The 17,306-nt window shown below is 37.1% G+C and overlaps 1 protein-coding gene across 2 annotated transcripts in view; it reads right to left on the bottom strand.

Moving 5' to 3' along the window:
- Positions 1-15,236, bottom strand: part of meng (meng-po) — a 43,350-nt gene extending 28,114 nt beyond the window's left edge. For both annotated transcript variants that reach the window (XR_010859929.2, XM_067146308.2), the window contains exon 1: positions 15,200-15,236. The gene's annotated coding sequence lies outside the window, so the exon portion shown is untranslated. The remainder of the gene's footprint in view (positions 1-15,199) is intronic.
- Between the last annotated feature and the right edge of the window lie 2,070 nt (positions 15,237-17,306).

The following is a 17,306-nucleotide window of genomic DNA, read 5'->3' as shown; positions in this document are numbered from 1 at the left end:
TGTACATACGATTTGGACGAAATAAGACCGCATTAATAAAATGCTGCGTTCGTCATTTAAGACCAACTACGTTTCTTGTTGGATTTTTTGCTTAACGTCGCACCGACACAGATATGTCTTATGGCGACGATGGGATAGGAAAGGTCTAGGAAGTGGAAGGAAGCGGCCGTGGCATTAATTAATGTACAGTCCCGGTATTTGCCTGGTGTGAAAATGGGAAACCATGGAAAACCATCTTCAAGGCTGCCGGCAGTGGGACTCGAACCCACTATCTCCCGATTAGTGGATACTGGCCGCACTTAAGCGACTGCAGCTATCGAGGATGGCGCAAAAGCCCCGAAGGGCCATGGGCTACCAAGCGACCGCTGCTCAGCCCGAAGTCCTGCAGATTATGAGGTGTCGTGTGGCCATCACGGCGAATCCTCTCAGCCGTTATTCCTTGCTTTCCATACCGGGGCCGCTATCTCACCGTCAGATAGCTCCTCAATTGTAGGCTGAGTGGACCTCGAACCAGCCCTCAGATCCAGGAAATAATCCCTGACCTGGCCGGGAATAGAACCCGGGGCCTCCAGGTAAGAGGAAGGCACGCTACCCCTACACCACGGGGCCGGCTATATTTAATCAAATATTCCACAAAAATGCTATATTTATTCACAATTTATAAATTTCAACATTCTTGTAATATGAATAAAAAGTAATAATGCCTACAATACAGCAGAAGATGACTGGTAAGAAACAAAGCTGATTGTCTTGAGTTATAAAAAAGCCGATGAAAGCTGTTACAGTCTCTCTTGTTCAGCCCCGGGGCCTGACACCGCGTGATCGCCGGCTGCCGACCATCATTTCTACACCTTCTAATTTTGTTCTTATTTTCCTGCCATTCTGCTGGTATTCGTTTCCATTTCCGAGCGTAATGATTTGACTTTCTTCGTCAAATGTCGCTATTTGCACTAATATTCGCCAGTGTTACAGAAAACCGCAGAGAATTTACGAAACGGCGAGCGAAAGAGCAGAATCTCGCTACAATCTGTAAGCGGTCACGAGATATGCGCACGCCGGGCTATCGGTCGTGTGGAGTTGTAGCACTTTGGAAATAAATAAAACACGTAGGTGCCATTTTTAACAAAGATATAATCCACTTTGGAAATAAATACTTTTCCACATGACAAAGAATACATTCCCAAGTTCAGCTTGAAATCAGAAAAAAGTAGAGTTGGATCACTTTGGAAAAATCCCTTAATTGGCGGTCCCGACTGTATTTTAAAAGCGGATCGGGTAGTGTAAACAGGGGTCACCGATAAATCCTTAATATCTTCCAAAGTAATTAAACAATATTTCAGAGATTTTGCGGTATTGCCACAATAACTTGTGGAATAACTCTTGAATTTAGTAGGGATAGATTGATCCGGTGAGCAGTGAACGAAGTTTACAATTTTTTAAACGAAAAAATACTGTTTTTCTGTGTACCTTTTTCTGATGATCTAGATGATACAGAGTCATAACTATAGGTATATCCAATCAAATATAGGTTCTTAATACTCCTTAAAAGATTTATAGTGATTTCTTTTATAGTTGATCTTATAAAAAAAGATCTAACCGAACATTTTTAAGCCTTTTTAAACCAATTTTTGGTTCATATTTAATTATTATCTCAATCCCTACAAATGAAGTCAAACCCATTCTTCTACAGTGTATGTGCTGGTGTTTTCTCAGTATGTGGTAGAGACTTTTCGGCAGTACGCTTTGTAATTTCTGAGAAAAAGGTACATAACTGAGCAAAAATTGCATTTTAAGAAAATTGAGGTTGAAATTCGAGTAAGAACTTGCCCTCGATTTTAAAAAATTCCACGGTAATTATCATCTTCCTGCTCTTCATTGCTTCTCTTTACTTGTCTTGTTGGTTGAATATTCAGCCGCTATGTCAGCATAATGTGGAGGTGGAGATGTATCCTGCTCAGTTATTTCCTCACATGACCGTTTTTTCTCAAAGGGTGCATGCTGGTTTCCACAGAATTTCCGTTTTCAAAACACTTTCTACACTTCGAAAATAAATCACAATCAAGACACACCTTTTTACTGAACACCCAAAGAGGATATGACATCTTCGCGGGTGCGAACTGCGTCGCATATGTGGACTTGGCTCTGTTTTACGACCGGATACCCTTCCTGACGCCAACCCTATACGGAGGGATGTAATAACTATTGCGTTTCTGTGGTGGTTGGTAGTGTAGTGTGTTTTCTGAATATGAAGAGGAGAGTTTTGGAACATACACAACCATCCAGTCCCCAAGCCATACGAATTAATCAGAAGCGATTAAAACCTCCGACCCGGCCAGGAATCAAAACCGGGACCCTCTGAACCGAAGGGCAGTACGCTGACCATTCATCCAACGCGTCGGTTCAAAGAGGATATGACGTGTAAACATAAAATTAAGAAGGCAGGAAAACACTTGAATAACGTTAAAGCAGACTCCGGCCAGCCAATATGACGAACAGGATAATCCCCGAACACAATAAATTTTACCGCTCACTTACACGAAGTAGAATATGAGAAAAAAGAGGGTGTGGCACTACAAGACGTAGACGTACGCATTAAAATATCCGTAATGACCTCAGAAATAACAATGTGTTATATATTGCCGTAATAGGAAAAGAGAGCAAAATGTTTTGAGCCCAGAAACAAAAATAGCCTTTTTTGGTCATTTCACACTGTCTGGTTCCCTTAATTCGACAGATATAACTTCTTTTGGCATTTCGAAGGTAGCAAGCTCACGGGATTTGATCAGAATACGGACTGACCGGTCTGGTTGACGGTTTCTTGTTAAGAAAGGCATTACCAAGCCAACAACCTCCCCTACATGACTCGTAGGGATGTTTGCTATTGTTCAAATTACAGCCATATACTTCTAAATCTCTCCTTGTCTCCCCAGTGAATTCACATTCACAAACTATGTTTTTATTAATTGATAAAATAATCTCCATTGCCATACTTTCCGTCATCATTAAATGATCGCTCCAATAATTGCAGTCCGTTAATTGAAAATATTCGAGATATTAACAAAAACTGAAAAAACGAAGATAAGTTTTCTGAAGAATATTTTGTGTTTGTCGCCCCGTCTAGACTAACATACGAATTCGCCAGGAAATACTTTTATTTAGAGGATATATGACTACACAGAACCAATAAAGACCATAAAATACGCAGATGATGTGGTGGTATTACCGAAATCAGAAAAATATCTGTAAGTCATGATAGAAAATATTTAGAGAGTGGACAAAGAGTTCGGAATGAATATCAACATTGAGAAGACTAAGGTGATGGAGGAGACTGCTGTTCTTATAACACTACAGGGAAAGAAATTCGAACAAGTAAGTCATTCAGATATGTGGGAAGCTTGTTAACACGCAATGGAAGCGGTAGAGATGAAATAAACAGCAGAATATATATGGGAAAAGAAGCTTTCGGAAAGGTGGGAGGGCTTTTTACATCTAATTCAATCCCTATTGATTTAAGAAAGAGGTTCACAAAGTATTTTGTGTAGAGTGTAGTGTCATATGAAGCTGAAAAATGCACATTAAGAAAGAAACAAAGTATTTGGAAAGTTTTCAAATATGGTTGTGGAGAAAAATGGAAAAAGTGAAGTGACAGATAAAGTGAGAAATGATGAAGTGGCAAAGAGAGTATGCGAGAAGAGACACCTGATGAAAACGTTAAGGAAGAGGCAAATTTCCTGGTTGGGTCATATGCTACGTAGAAATTGTCTTCATGAGAGGATGTTGTAGAGAAAAATAGATGGAAGTAAAGGAAAAGAAAGAGGAGGAAGAAGAAGAAGGTTTGGAAGGTTAACAGATATCAAAGAAGCTATGGACAACTGAAGCAAGATGCTCAGGACAGATATTCATTGGAGGATGTCCAATCTGTCTCAAGACAGATTCGCCATCCACAGCCGTCTTCCAAGACCTGCTAACAGACCTACAAGCTAATAAGAAAGAAATGTGGTCGAAATTCTATGCAACAGAAGCCATGACATCTTCAGACTGTAAAGCGCCCGACATATGGTAACTCGTTCCTCGGTGCACGGCTTCCACTTTCGAGTGTGTAAAACCAAACCCTTCCACGAGCCAGCCTTAGAGTGCATCTGTGAACTATGTGAACGATATCACCCTGAGGAGACATGTAGTGAATAACGTAGCTGCAATAAAACTAGTGTTACAAATCCTAAAAGTAACCATTAAAATCAATACCCAGGCAGCGCATAGAACAACTTCCTATGAAGACAAGTTATCTCATATGTTTATAACAAACAAGCTCTACAGGTCCTCTAGTAGTGGTTATAACACGTCCTGACTGACTGACTGACTGACTGACTGACTGACTGACTGACTGACTGACTGACTGACTGACTGACTGACTGACTGACTGACTGACTGACTGACTGACTGACTGACTGACTAATTCATCATCGCCAAGCCAAAACTACCGGACATAAAGAAATGGAACTTTGGGTGTACATTTATATTAGAGTGTAGGTCCTCACTAAGGGAGGATTTTTGGACATTCTATCGCTAAGGGGGTGAATTGTTCAAATGAGCATATCTACATCTCAGAAACTTAACAGATTAACGACGTGACGTGAAAATTAGTATTTGTAATTTCCTTTAAAAATAAAGAAGCCTGCATTATTTTGTTTTCGAAAAATTAAATTAAGGGGTGGGGATGAAAAGAAGTGAAAAAGTGGTTGAAAAATGTTTGTGAAGAGACTTTTATCTCATAAACGTTACATGTTACGGACGTAAAAATTGGTATTTTGAATCTCCTTTAAAAATCAATAAACACAATGGTTTGTTTTTAGGAAAATCCATATAGGGGGAGAGTAAAAATAAGTGAAAAATGGATTGAATCTTTCTTATGAGGAGACTTTTATCTCATAAACTTTACATGTTACGGACGTTAAAATTAGTGTTTGGGACCTCCTTTAAAAATAAAGAAACATGCATTTTTGTTTTCATAAAATCCACTTAAGGGGGTGAAAAGAATTGAAAAAGCGCGTGAGTTTTTAAAATGAGTGAATTTACAGCAAATCGCAAAAACTTAACATGTTACAGATGCTAAAAATGGTATTTGTAATCTCCTTTAAATATAAACGAACGTGCATATTTTTTTTTTCAGAAAAGCCACTTAATGGGGGTGAATAGAAGTCAGAAAAGAGTTTAATTCTTTTTATGAAGATGCTTATACCTCAAAAACTGGAAGATGTTGTAGATATGGAAATAAGTATTTGAAATCTCCTTTAAAAATAAAGTAACACGTATCTTTGTTTTCAGAAAATCCACTTAAGTTTGGGTACGGGGTGGGGGGCGGGAAGCACTTATAAAGTGTTTGAATTATTTTTGGGGGATACTTATACCTCAAAAACTGAAGATGTTACATATGCGAAAATAAGTATTTGGAATCTCCTTTAAAATTAATGAAACACGTACTTTTCTTTTTTCGACTTGAGAGAGGACTATTCCTCACATGTACAGTTCTATGTCGCATGTTCCAGAATTAGCTCTGCCACTAGTCTGGTCATTTTAGCCACATAAGCCAATACCATGAATGTGATTTACAAAGAGTTTCTGGGATAAATGAAACTCATTTTTTCGGTGAGTTTTTATACTTTAGAGATTTTCAGATAATGACCTGTTGCAGCACCGAGGAACGATTACTTTTATCAAATTACGAAAACCACGCGATCTAAGCCACGGCAACAGCTAGCTAAATTATATTTTTAATCTCGATATAGAATGCATTAAAAGAAGGCTGCGGTCTAAATTACCGGCTGGTGAGTAAATCAGGGTCTCCAGTCCAGTTGCAGCGTGTCCTTGGCAGGCACTCGTTGATTTCGAGCATAAAGAAAGAACTGTTGTGTGTTTATTGCAGCAGCTTGTAATCTGATGGTAAATTTAGCCTGATGGCTGCCAATGACTCTGTTTCCAAGGAACACAAACGTTCGATTATTTTTGGAATCCACCTGCGGCACTTTAGTACTAGAATATGCTCACTGGACAACACAGGTGGGTGAACAAAGACGTCAAACTTCTTCGGAGCTGTTTCCTTCCGCATAGGCAACCCTCCAGCGGTACGTGTTAACATGTAGAGTGGAACTCTCGTAAGATGGTCAGGAAAGAAGCAGACACTAAGTGGAAAATAATAAGTGATATTAAAGACTTTAAATTCCAAAGGGTCTAAGTGCCAAAATCAAGATTTCTCGATGTTTAAAAAATTGTATGATCCACGCCATACGATTACAACAGAATATGCCATTTCTTGAAACTGGCGAACCACGAAAAAATTAGATATTCTCACCAGTCACGTAGTACGCTTATGCTACGCAGTAACATGTGCGACTTTGGAAATAGGTCAAGTACATGAGGTTGTATTTTAAGGGGAGTCGTGACTGAAATTTTGGACTTCCACAATTTACCAGTTACCAAAACTAAATTTCAAACACAAATATATATTAATAAGACAGCACCACGCAAAATTTGGAGTTGATTTGTTTATTTGTTCCAGAGTTATTGATAAATTATTTTTATTTTTATATGTTGCATGGAAAATTATACTTCCGGCACAGTTTTCATCATTTTTTGGTTATAATTGGGTCTATAATTTTGCAGACTTGTCAAAAACACTCATATATAGGGTGTCCCAAAAGTCCGTTAACATTTGACGAGGCAATACTTCACGGAATATTGGAGGTAGAGAGGTAATAATCGTCATGGGGCTTTATTGACAACAAAATTCAGTGCACAAAATGACCAAAATTTTGCGCTGAACAGCAACACGTCAAGTACAAATGGCCACACATGCTTGACATGACATGGGGTTTTATTGACACCAACAACGAGAGCACAAAGAGGCCAACAGATGACGCCAGCGATGCCTGATGAGACCCGTGTACGGTATAAAAGAAGCTGTCGTGAGATGCGCCTGCAATCGCGGCATGTTGACGTCACCAGGAAAGGAACTGTTAGTGAAGATTTATTTACTTTATTTTCGTGTCAATAAAACCCCATGTCACGCCAGTCATATGTGTCAATTATTATCTGTCTACCTGCAATATTCCGTGTCAAATGTTAGCTGACTTTTGGGTCAGCCTGTTTTTAAGAACAACGCCGTGTTTTGTTTTAAGGTATAAACTATCGGAGATATTTCTTTTTAATTTTTCATTATTCATTCAATAAGAAAAATCTAGTTTCGTGTTATTTCAGGAGTGAAAATAAGAAGGTAATATTGAACTGATAATAAAACGCACCTGTACATATTAATTCTCTGATTCTCCGATAAGAAATCTGTGGCAAGGAGCATTTTATGTGTAGCAAACAGCTGAAAATATTTTAAGGGAGAAGAAAGGTATTGAGTTTTAAGATGCATGCCTGCTTTAAAACTGCCCTGGACTGTAAATTTCTCCCTCAGATGTCTGTCTTCCTTTACGCAAGGTAGATTTATTCTAGCGATATCAATGAAATGGTAGTCCGAAGGAAATTTTATAACAAAAAGTGTCCACCTAAACGTCTTAAAGTAAGGCACTACACTACAGTGGTGAAACCAGAATGCCTGATACTAAACTATCGATTAGATAAACTTGAGATACTCGAAAGGATAATCATGAGGAAAATCTTAGGCTCTATGAAAACAACAAAAGTATGAAAATTAAGGTCTAATGATGAAATATACAGGAACATGGAGAATACAGTATAACAGAAACGACAAGAAAAAGGAGATTGCAATTCTTTGGACATATTTACAGAATGGATGATTCCAGATTAACAGAAAGGATTTTCGAGTACCTTTCGGACGAAAAGACAACAAATAACTGGATTCAAGAAGTAAACAAAGGTTTAGAAAGAAATAATGTAAGAGAAGAAGAAACTATGGACAGAGAAATTTTTAGAAATAGGGTAGTAAGTATGGAAGGATTCCAAGGAAGCCTGAACAAGAAACCTGGTGCGAAGTGATCCGAGGACAGTAAAAACAGCATAGTGAAAGGATGAAAGAATATTGCAAGGAACGGAAGAGAAAACAACAAAGTATGAAGAACTGAACTGAAATTGGCACGTGGTTCTTAGTAGGCCTCAACGGAAAGAAGAAAAGTATTACATTTTAATATACTTTGCTAATTTTCAATTCATAATATATTTTTATCCTCACATTTTAAATCCTAGTCATTGTGTAATACGACTTAAACTTTGCTATTTTTCACAAAAAAGTTTCAAATTTAACCTTAAATATCCCCCCAAAGTTTCCTGTTTCAAATCAGTTTTCCCCTAACACAATGTTTAAAGCTCAAAATGCCGCATTCAAAGTGTAGCCCACGCCCATTTCTCTCACGCTGTCAGACAACATTACCTTCAAAGTTCTTGCGGACTACCATTTCAATAATACCGCGGTGCCTAAGAGGATAAAGACATCTGAGGGTGTAATTTACAGTCCAGATAAGTTTTAAAGTAAGTATGCTTGCTCTTAACTACCTTTCAGATCTTTGCCACGCACAAAACGTTCTTTGAAAAAGAGTTCTCATCGGATTTACCTGACATTTTCAGAAAAATTTCAATATGTATAGGCATTAAAAGCTGTTCCAAATTTTATTATTAGTTGAATACTAACTTCATATTTTTACTCCTGAAATAGCACGAAACTACTGAATTAGCCTAATAAGGAAAACTTGACAAAATTATATCCCCAATAAATTATGCTTGATTGAAAAAAACATTTCTTAAATATATGAGTACTTTTAACATGCCTCCGAAATTATAGCCTAAATAAATAAAATATGTTCTCCAAGGGGCATTTTCTATGCAACATGTAGAAATAAAAACCTTTTTTGTCAATAACTCTTCAATCAATTCGCTAATTAACTCCACATTTTATGTGGGTCTATATCTTATTAATTTGTGCTTGAGTTTTAAATTTCTTTTTGATAAGTGGTAAATTGTAAAAGTTCAAAACTTCAGTCCTGGCTCCCCTTAAATTTTAATGTGATATTTCATTTCATTGTATTTCGTACCATTAGCGGCCGATGACCGACATCTTAGGTCATTTTAAACAGCAAGCATCATCATCATTACGTAAATTTAATTCATGCGCGAAATATTTATAAAACTTCAAAATAGGGGCACGACAAGGTGACAGTCTGTCTCAAGCACTCTTCATCAGTACCCTCGAAAAAATTGCGCAAACGAAAATAAATCCTAAAAATCAATTAATCATCTCAATAGGAAGAGGAAAATTATAAATACCTTTCCTAACATTTTCCGATAATCTAATAATATTAACTCGCAAAATTCCAACAGTACAAAACAATACAAACGTCTATATGAAACAGTGTAGAAAGAGGATCTCCGCCTATAACCTGTAAAAAAAGAAAAATACTTGCAATAATCAAACGCAAAATGCATATAAAATTCGTCAGAAACAAACGAGACCCATAATTTATATATTTCTCCGTGAAACAATTCAGATATACAAAATGGAGTCGAAAACCTACGAAATTAGATGCTAAAGAAGGTAAACAGAATATCGACTCACCAAAAATAGCGACAACAAAAAACTTGTTTTCAGACAAACTAAACTAAGACGTTAGAGTACGGTCATTAAAGCAGAATACCTCTATGGTTCGCAAGCATTACATTCGAGAAGAAAGTAGACGTCGGAAACAGAACACAAATTCACAGGGAAAATTCTTGGCTCAGAACTCACAGGCGAATAATAAAGTCTCAGAAACAAACAACACACAAGCATTCACAGCGACATTAGCGAATGTGGAATAAAATTTTACGAACACATCAAAAGAATGATCACCAATAGAATAGTCCAATTCTATGAGCACGAACGAAGGCAAATAAAATCTCTAAGAACTTTGCGTAGGTCCAAATGGCCTTACTTGACGAGGATGGCTGACCCAGTCCTTGAAAAAAGAGAAAGAAGATTCTTGCGAAAAATCTTAGGCCCTAGAAAGTCGACGAGTGACCCAAACACATTCCGCTTAAGATCGAATTTGGAGCTCTACAAGACAGTAGAAAGAATCACGACTGTGATGAGAAAAAGGAGACTGACGTTTTATGGACATATCAAAAGAATGAACCCTGAGAGATTGACCAACAGGATACTTCTTCTGCAGGAAAGGTGGAAAAAACAACCGGGATGGCTTACACACGTGCACAATGACTTGGCAGAAATAGGTATCAAGGAGGAGGATATAAAAGAAAGGACATCATTTAGGAAGAAGGTTGCGGGATTGAGGGATGCGTCTGAAGAGCAACATGCGAAGCCACGGAACATCTCGGTGGAAGAACGAGCAAGAAGAAGTCAAAGACTCAAGAATCTTTGGCGAGAGTGTAAAGAGAAGGGTATCAGTCTGCGTGACAGAAGGAAGATTGTGTAAACGTGGCCCACAGGTGGCCGTATCGATTAATAATAATAATAATAATAATAATAATAATAATAATAATAATAATAATAATGATACAACACAGGCTCAACGAGGAAGTGTAAATGTAAGGGACGCCATTATCAAAAGACGCCTCAATTTTACGAGAACCTAGAAGGTTGGAATAATCGCGACTAGCAGGGTAATCGACAGAGACAGTTAATGCAATAAAACATCGCTTTGTTGCAAACAGGTCATACAAGGTCTTGAAACTTTGTGAAACACTAAGACAAAACACACAAGCTTTCCAAGGAAAGGTCATATAAGAAAGTCCACAAATCCAATTTTAAAAAGATTGAATGGAAAGAGATAAGAAGAAGCTAAACAACAACCAAATCAAAGTACAAAGAGGCAAAGGCAAGGACGATTAAGTTGTCAAGAACACACAAACAGCCCTAAGATGCAAAAAGGTTTTGTTAATTGGAAATGAATAAGAAGAATCAAAGTCCAAATTTACATTCAAAGGGAAATTCTCATAATCCTTCAAAATGAAGGCATGATAATAAATTATCTCCATTACTGTTCTACTGTGCCCTAGAAGAAGTAGTACATTAATGGTTCAAACGAAAAATAATCCTCAAAATCAATCAACCAATTTCATTAGACAGAGGAGAATTAGTGATATCTTGCCTATCGTTTGCTGACGAACTAGCAGCCTTAACTCGTGATATCCCAACAGCCCAAAATTAGATCTTGAAGGAAACAGCAGAAAAAGTTGGTCTTTACACATTACTCGGAAACACAGAAAACAAACACGAAAATTCCTGCAACAAAAAAGCAGAAAAATCAAAGGAGGTCCGTAATTTGAAAACATGCTGAAAATATCAAGTAAACGGATTAGAAACAAACGCCAACGAAATTAGATGCGAAAGTTATAGAAATGAATGAGCGAAAATATCATCAATGAAAATACATATCTAAACACACAAAGCTAAAAATTAGACGTAACAATACGACCATTAAATCTGAATCTCATTTCATTATTAATATGTGAGTGGACATCGGAAACACTGAGCAGAAAGAATCGCAAAATCGAAAGCTAACTTCCGGGCTCAAAACTCACTAGCGAATATACAAACTCAGAAAGGACAGAAAATCAAGCAATACAGTGACATTATAAAATGCGCTCTAAACTTTTGGCAGCATATCAGAAAACTCATAAAACAAATAGTCGTATTCTATGAAAACTGAAGTAAAAGAAAAGCGGACACAATGAAATAAACCTTAACCTGGTTAACCTGGCACGAATTACACAAGAAGATATTAAACATTTCTTGTAAAAAAACAAAAATTCAAATTTGTTGTGGTCAATCTCTTTCTATATGCCACGGAAACTAGGTCAACCTAGAAATATCGCCCTTATATCAGAGGCTAATATGAAACTTCTTTTCTGGTTTTAAATTCGCAACTAACAATGACATAATGTTACATTAACATTAGTTACCTGGTGTTCCAGTCGGTATAATCAAAATATCCGGGTATGTATCGGTCACATGACCCAATGTGCACAATCAATAGTTACCTTTTCTTTGAAGAAACACTATACACTCCTTTCTCAACAAACATTTACACCAGGCGAGGAGCGCGCAGCTGTGAGCTCGCATTCGGGAGATAGTGGGTTCGAACCCCACTGTCGGCAGCCCTGAAAATGGTTTCCCGTGGTTTCCCATTTTCACACCAGGCAAATGCTGGGGCTGTACCTTAATTAAGGCCACGGCCGATTCCTTCCCATTCCTAGGCCTTTCATGTCCCGTCGTCGCCATAAGACATATCTGTGTCAGTGCGACGTAAAGCAACTAGCAAGAAAAGCAAACATTTGCAACGTGGCACAAGCTGCATACGCACAGAACAGCCTGAACTCTGTCACTAAACTGACACACTGTACTATAACCTTACATCTGCACAAGGGCAGAACATTTATAGAGACTATCTTTTACTAAATGTGTCACATTTTACAAATAAACTCGAATGCAGTCTTGCAGAATCGACTACTAAATCTTAACCCATAAATGAACAGCATATGTTCAAAGGAGAATATACTTGCTTGTCATATGTGCTTTATGATTTTAAAAGTGTCATGTATGAGTCCGTTTTCTTTGGTTTCATCGTCTTGGTACTTCCTATGTACTGTACCACTGGACACAGCTGTATGGAGTGTTCCTACCTTCAGAGGCTGTGTTGGTCTGCATTTCAACGTCTTGGTCTTTCCTATAGTACTGTACCGCTGAACACCACTATACGGAGTGTTGCCTCCCTCCAGGGGCTGTGTTGATCTGTATTTCAACGTCTTGGTTTTTCCAACGGTACCGTACCGCTGAATACGACTGTATCCAGCGTTGCCTACTTTCAGGGGCTGTGTTGGTCTATTTTCTCGAGAGACCTTGTGTTTACAGAAAACTATGTCTCTGTTATTGGCTAGAACATTAATCTGTCTCAGTCTCATCCTTGGCTTTGGCAATATGAAAGTGACTGACGTATGAGCGATAGCAATTCTAGTACTTGCAGTGTATTAAAAATGAGCAATATTTTTATTTTTGACTTTTCTTGCTAATCAGCTGGAGTGAAGTGTAAACCTTAAACAATTAAGGTAAAACAAATAAAATGTTGTTTACCTTAGAGAATTCGTGAGCCGGGACATCCCTACGACTGAAGTATGACAGTAGCTACACAACTTTCCACACACCGATGAGTAAAACATTCAAAACTCTTAACATTTTAATTGATAGAAGTAAATAAAAATATATTAATTTTGACGAAATAAATTACATATTTTTTGCTAACATCTATTATTTTCGGAATGATAAACCATCATATTTAAAAGAAATAATCAATTTCGTATTTAAGGGTTGATTTTTTTGTTTTAGCCAGAATATTGTCAACATCTCGAATCTGTGGATCATAGCAGCAACTTTGCACTTCAGCCATAGAAATCATCCATCGCAATCAATAGCAAGAAATTTTTTAGTCTACATCCAACAGGAGAAGTAGAAATTTATATAGATCCAGAGACTAATGATAACCTTCAACAAATATATTAATAAGTTTTGGAAGTTTAAACCTTTCTCTTTCTAAGACAAGCTTGTAAAGTGTTTGTTTACATATTAAATTGCTAATTCGCTTTCATCATTTGGACACTTAAAAAAAGTTGCACACTCACCATATTGAACACATAACTCATTGTGGTTAACGTAATCCATAGTTAATTAAGAATAGTAAAATCCTACATCTATAGTTAGTTATACCTAACACTATACAATGTATTTACACAAAATATAAACTTACAGGGATGTAAGCCTATATTCTATAATGTATTAGTTGACTTTGCGCACAGTGGCAACCTGTAAATTCAGCAAGTTGATGGTTTTACAACAAGTCATCTTCCTCTCTTAGACCTTTACAATTGTATATCACTGCACCAACAAATGTGAATTTGTTTTTTAATTCCTTAGCTACTAAATTCCAGATAACATGGACAAACAAAAATGTATTATTATTATTATTATTATTATTATTATTATTATTATTATTATTATTATTATTATTATTATTATTATTATTATTATCGAAAATAGCAATTAAAATAATTCAGTGGCTTCAAGAATTGAGAAAATGGTAATTGTTCTTCAACACACAAAGAATGTTTATAACAAAGATAGCTTATCCTGGAACAGTAAATTTCGTCACTATGGTTCAGAAACGCTCAGAATACATCATAAAAATTTAAAGGAACGATATTAGAGATTAAAGAAAGTAAAATCATGAGAAGAATCTTAGGGACAATAATTAAAAAGGGAACACATTCGGAAATATATTTAAACTTAGTAACACAGTGAGACTGCGGCGAGTTCAGATTGTAAGCCATTTGGGGAGAATGAATAACAAGCAGACTAATTTATCTACTACGCACATTTTTGCAAATCAAACGTTCGACATCAAAATGGTACAAGCAAATAGAGAAAGACCTCACTGAATGAGGACCACCAAATCTGCAGGATAGAAATGTAATAAGGAAAAAGAGAAGAAACCAACACGACGTAATTGGTCCGAGGAACAGAAATTAAGAGGAACAATGAAAATTAAGAACTATTGGGCAAGGAAGAAACAAATGACCCAGAAGAAGATATTATTATTATTATTATTATTATTATTATTATTATTATTATTATTATTATTATTATTATTATTATTATTATTATTATTATTATTATTACTATTATTGTGTTTCTTCAAGGAACTTTATCTCACCCACTAAAACTGTCATATTTAAAGCAGTAGCTTATCTGGTATAATGTCAGCGTACTGGCCTTCGGTTCGGAGGGTCCCGGGTTCGATTCCCGGCCGGGTCGGGGATTTTAACCTTAATTGGTTAATTCCAATGGCACGGGGGCTGAGTGTATGTGTTGTCTTCATCATCATTTCATCCTCATCATGACGCGCAGGTCGCTTACGGGAGTCAAATAGAAAGACCGGCACCTGGCTAGGCGAACCCGTTCTGGGATATCCCGGCACTAAAAGCCATACGACATTTCATTATATCTGGTATAATAGCAGAAGAGGTATCACAACTTACGATTGTTTAAATACTTTACATCAAGAAAAGTTTATTTCATTTCGTGTCTTTACTTATAGTTCCTTGTTGTGTACCCTACCATATGTAAACAAACAACGTGTATAACAAGAGATAAAGTATCAATCCCACGCTGGAAGTGATAGCAGAAACAACTCACCTGTTTGCCGAGAGAAGAGCGGAGCTTATAGCACGCTGGGTCCAGGAGGCTTTGGCCGCGCAGGCCGGCTGCTCGCGGCTTATATAGCTGCGACACCCTCCGCCCCTCGCAGACAGGCTTACCAACAACTCGGGAGAGTGGGTGTAATTATTCGCGTGGGTGGTGTCATTTCTTCAATGCTTTACAATAACATCGTGTCAGAAATGGCGACGTGAAGCTTTATAAAAACCAGTCCATTAAGTGAGATATGATGGAGACCGGAGTTCAAAACACAGTCATTTCCGACAGCTCGGCGCTATAGGGAGGGTTGCTTAGCAGCACATCTCGCCTGGAGCATATGACACATAGGCTAGCTAAAGGTATTCCTCTTAAAGGGAAATGACTTCAAGATCGGGGACAATCCTCGAAATTCAACCCGAACTTTCACGAATTCTAGATTCGAGATAAGCATTTCATGTGACCAGGGATTCACACTTATCAGACACTAACCCCTGTGTGTACGGTAATAATAATAATAATAATAATAATAATAATAATAATAATAATAATAATAATAATAATGAAAAGAACGTCAAAATCAATTGTATTGCTTCTGCAGATGATATGGCCTTGTTAGCTGAAACAATGGAAGAACCAAGGAACCAAATCCTTGAACTGCAGAAACAAGCAGATACAGTAAAACAGGTCTTCATATTTCATTCGGAAAAAACCAAAATCATGAGGAACAACAAACACCCACACAAATACCTCGAAGTTCAAGAACAAAAGATTGAAATAGTAAAATAATTCAAATATATCGGAAAACGGATTAGTTGGAGTGATGTGGAATGCAAAGAAATGGAATCCATGAAAGATAACCTTGAACTGGCTTTCCAACTAACAAAAGATAAAACAAGATATCCATTTCATGGGGGTCCAAGATTAAACATCATAAAACAGTGATTAAACCAGAAGCACTATACGTAGCAGAAACACTAAAATTGAATTTTAAGGGCCCGAAGGTAAATTCGAGCTAAAAGAAACTAAAATTTAAAGACAGATCATAGGACCAAAATTTCAGGATAATAAGGTGATATAGATCAAGAATGAAACGCTCTACAATAAAATTGAAAAACTCCCAGGTAGTATGCGAAAAAGAAGATAAACTTTTACGGTCTTCTCAGAATGAACTCTGATAGATAAACGAAATAAATCTTTGTCTTCTTCCATAACCGCAAAACAAAACTCAGATGGTTTAAAGAAACTGAAAAAGACCTAGTAGAATTAAAAATGACAGAAAATTCGCTATTAGATCGAACAGCTAAAGTAATAACTAAATTCGAAATTATAAGGTTCAAAGACAAATCTAAACTAAAAGCCAAACCTATTGTCTCAGACGATGAGACGAAACGAAGATGCGAGAGAATGAAGAAATGCTGGGCTCTAAGGAAAGAAAACACACAGAGAAATGATTGATTCAACGTTCCCGAAAGAGAGTGAAACGAAATAATAATAATAATAATGACAATAATAATAATAATAGTAATAATAATAGTGATAATAATAATAATAATAATAATAACGTATGTCGAGTGTTCAGCCTGAAGGCTGGTTTGATCCTCAACTACTCCCCCATCAAACTGTCATAGATAGCCTACGCATCACTGAAGAGGGATACTAGGAGAATGAGAAATGAGGTAGTTCCCCATTGCTTTCCTCACCGAGACCGAAGTTGCTATTACATATCAGTCTGCCAAGCCCACTGACATGAATGCACCAACCGACCTTATAAGTGACCTGTTCACACCATAATGAATGGTATTACTAGAATCACTCATACCTCAGTCACTTTCATATTGTCAAAGCCAAGGATGTGATTGAGACAGATCAATGTTCTAGCCCATACCACAGACAGTTCTCTATAAACACGAGGTCTCTCAACAAAATAGACCAAGACAGCCCCTGAAAGAAGGCAACACTCCATACAGTTATGTTCAGCGGTACAATACCGTTGAAAAGACCAAGACGTTGAAATACAGACCAACTCAGCCCTGGAGGTAGGCAATACTCCGTACACTTATGTTCAGCGGTACAGTTCTGTAGGAAAGACGAAGACGTTGAGACCAAC

The sequence above is a fragment of the Anabrus simplex genome, chromosome 1 (genome assembly GCF_040414725.1).
Source record: "Anabrus simplex isolate iqAnaSimp1 chromosome 1, ASM4041472v1, whole genome shotgun sequence".
NCBI lineage: Eukaryota > Metazoa > Arthropoda > Insecta > Orthoptera > Tettigoniidae > Anabrus > Anabrus simplex.
Note: the sequence above shows the minus strand (reverse complement) of the source record. Positions and strands in the feature narration are given on the sequence as shown.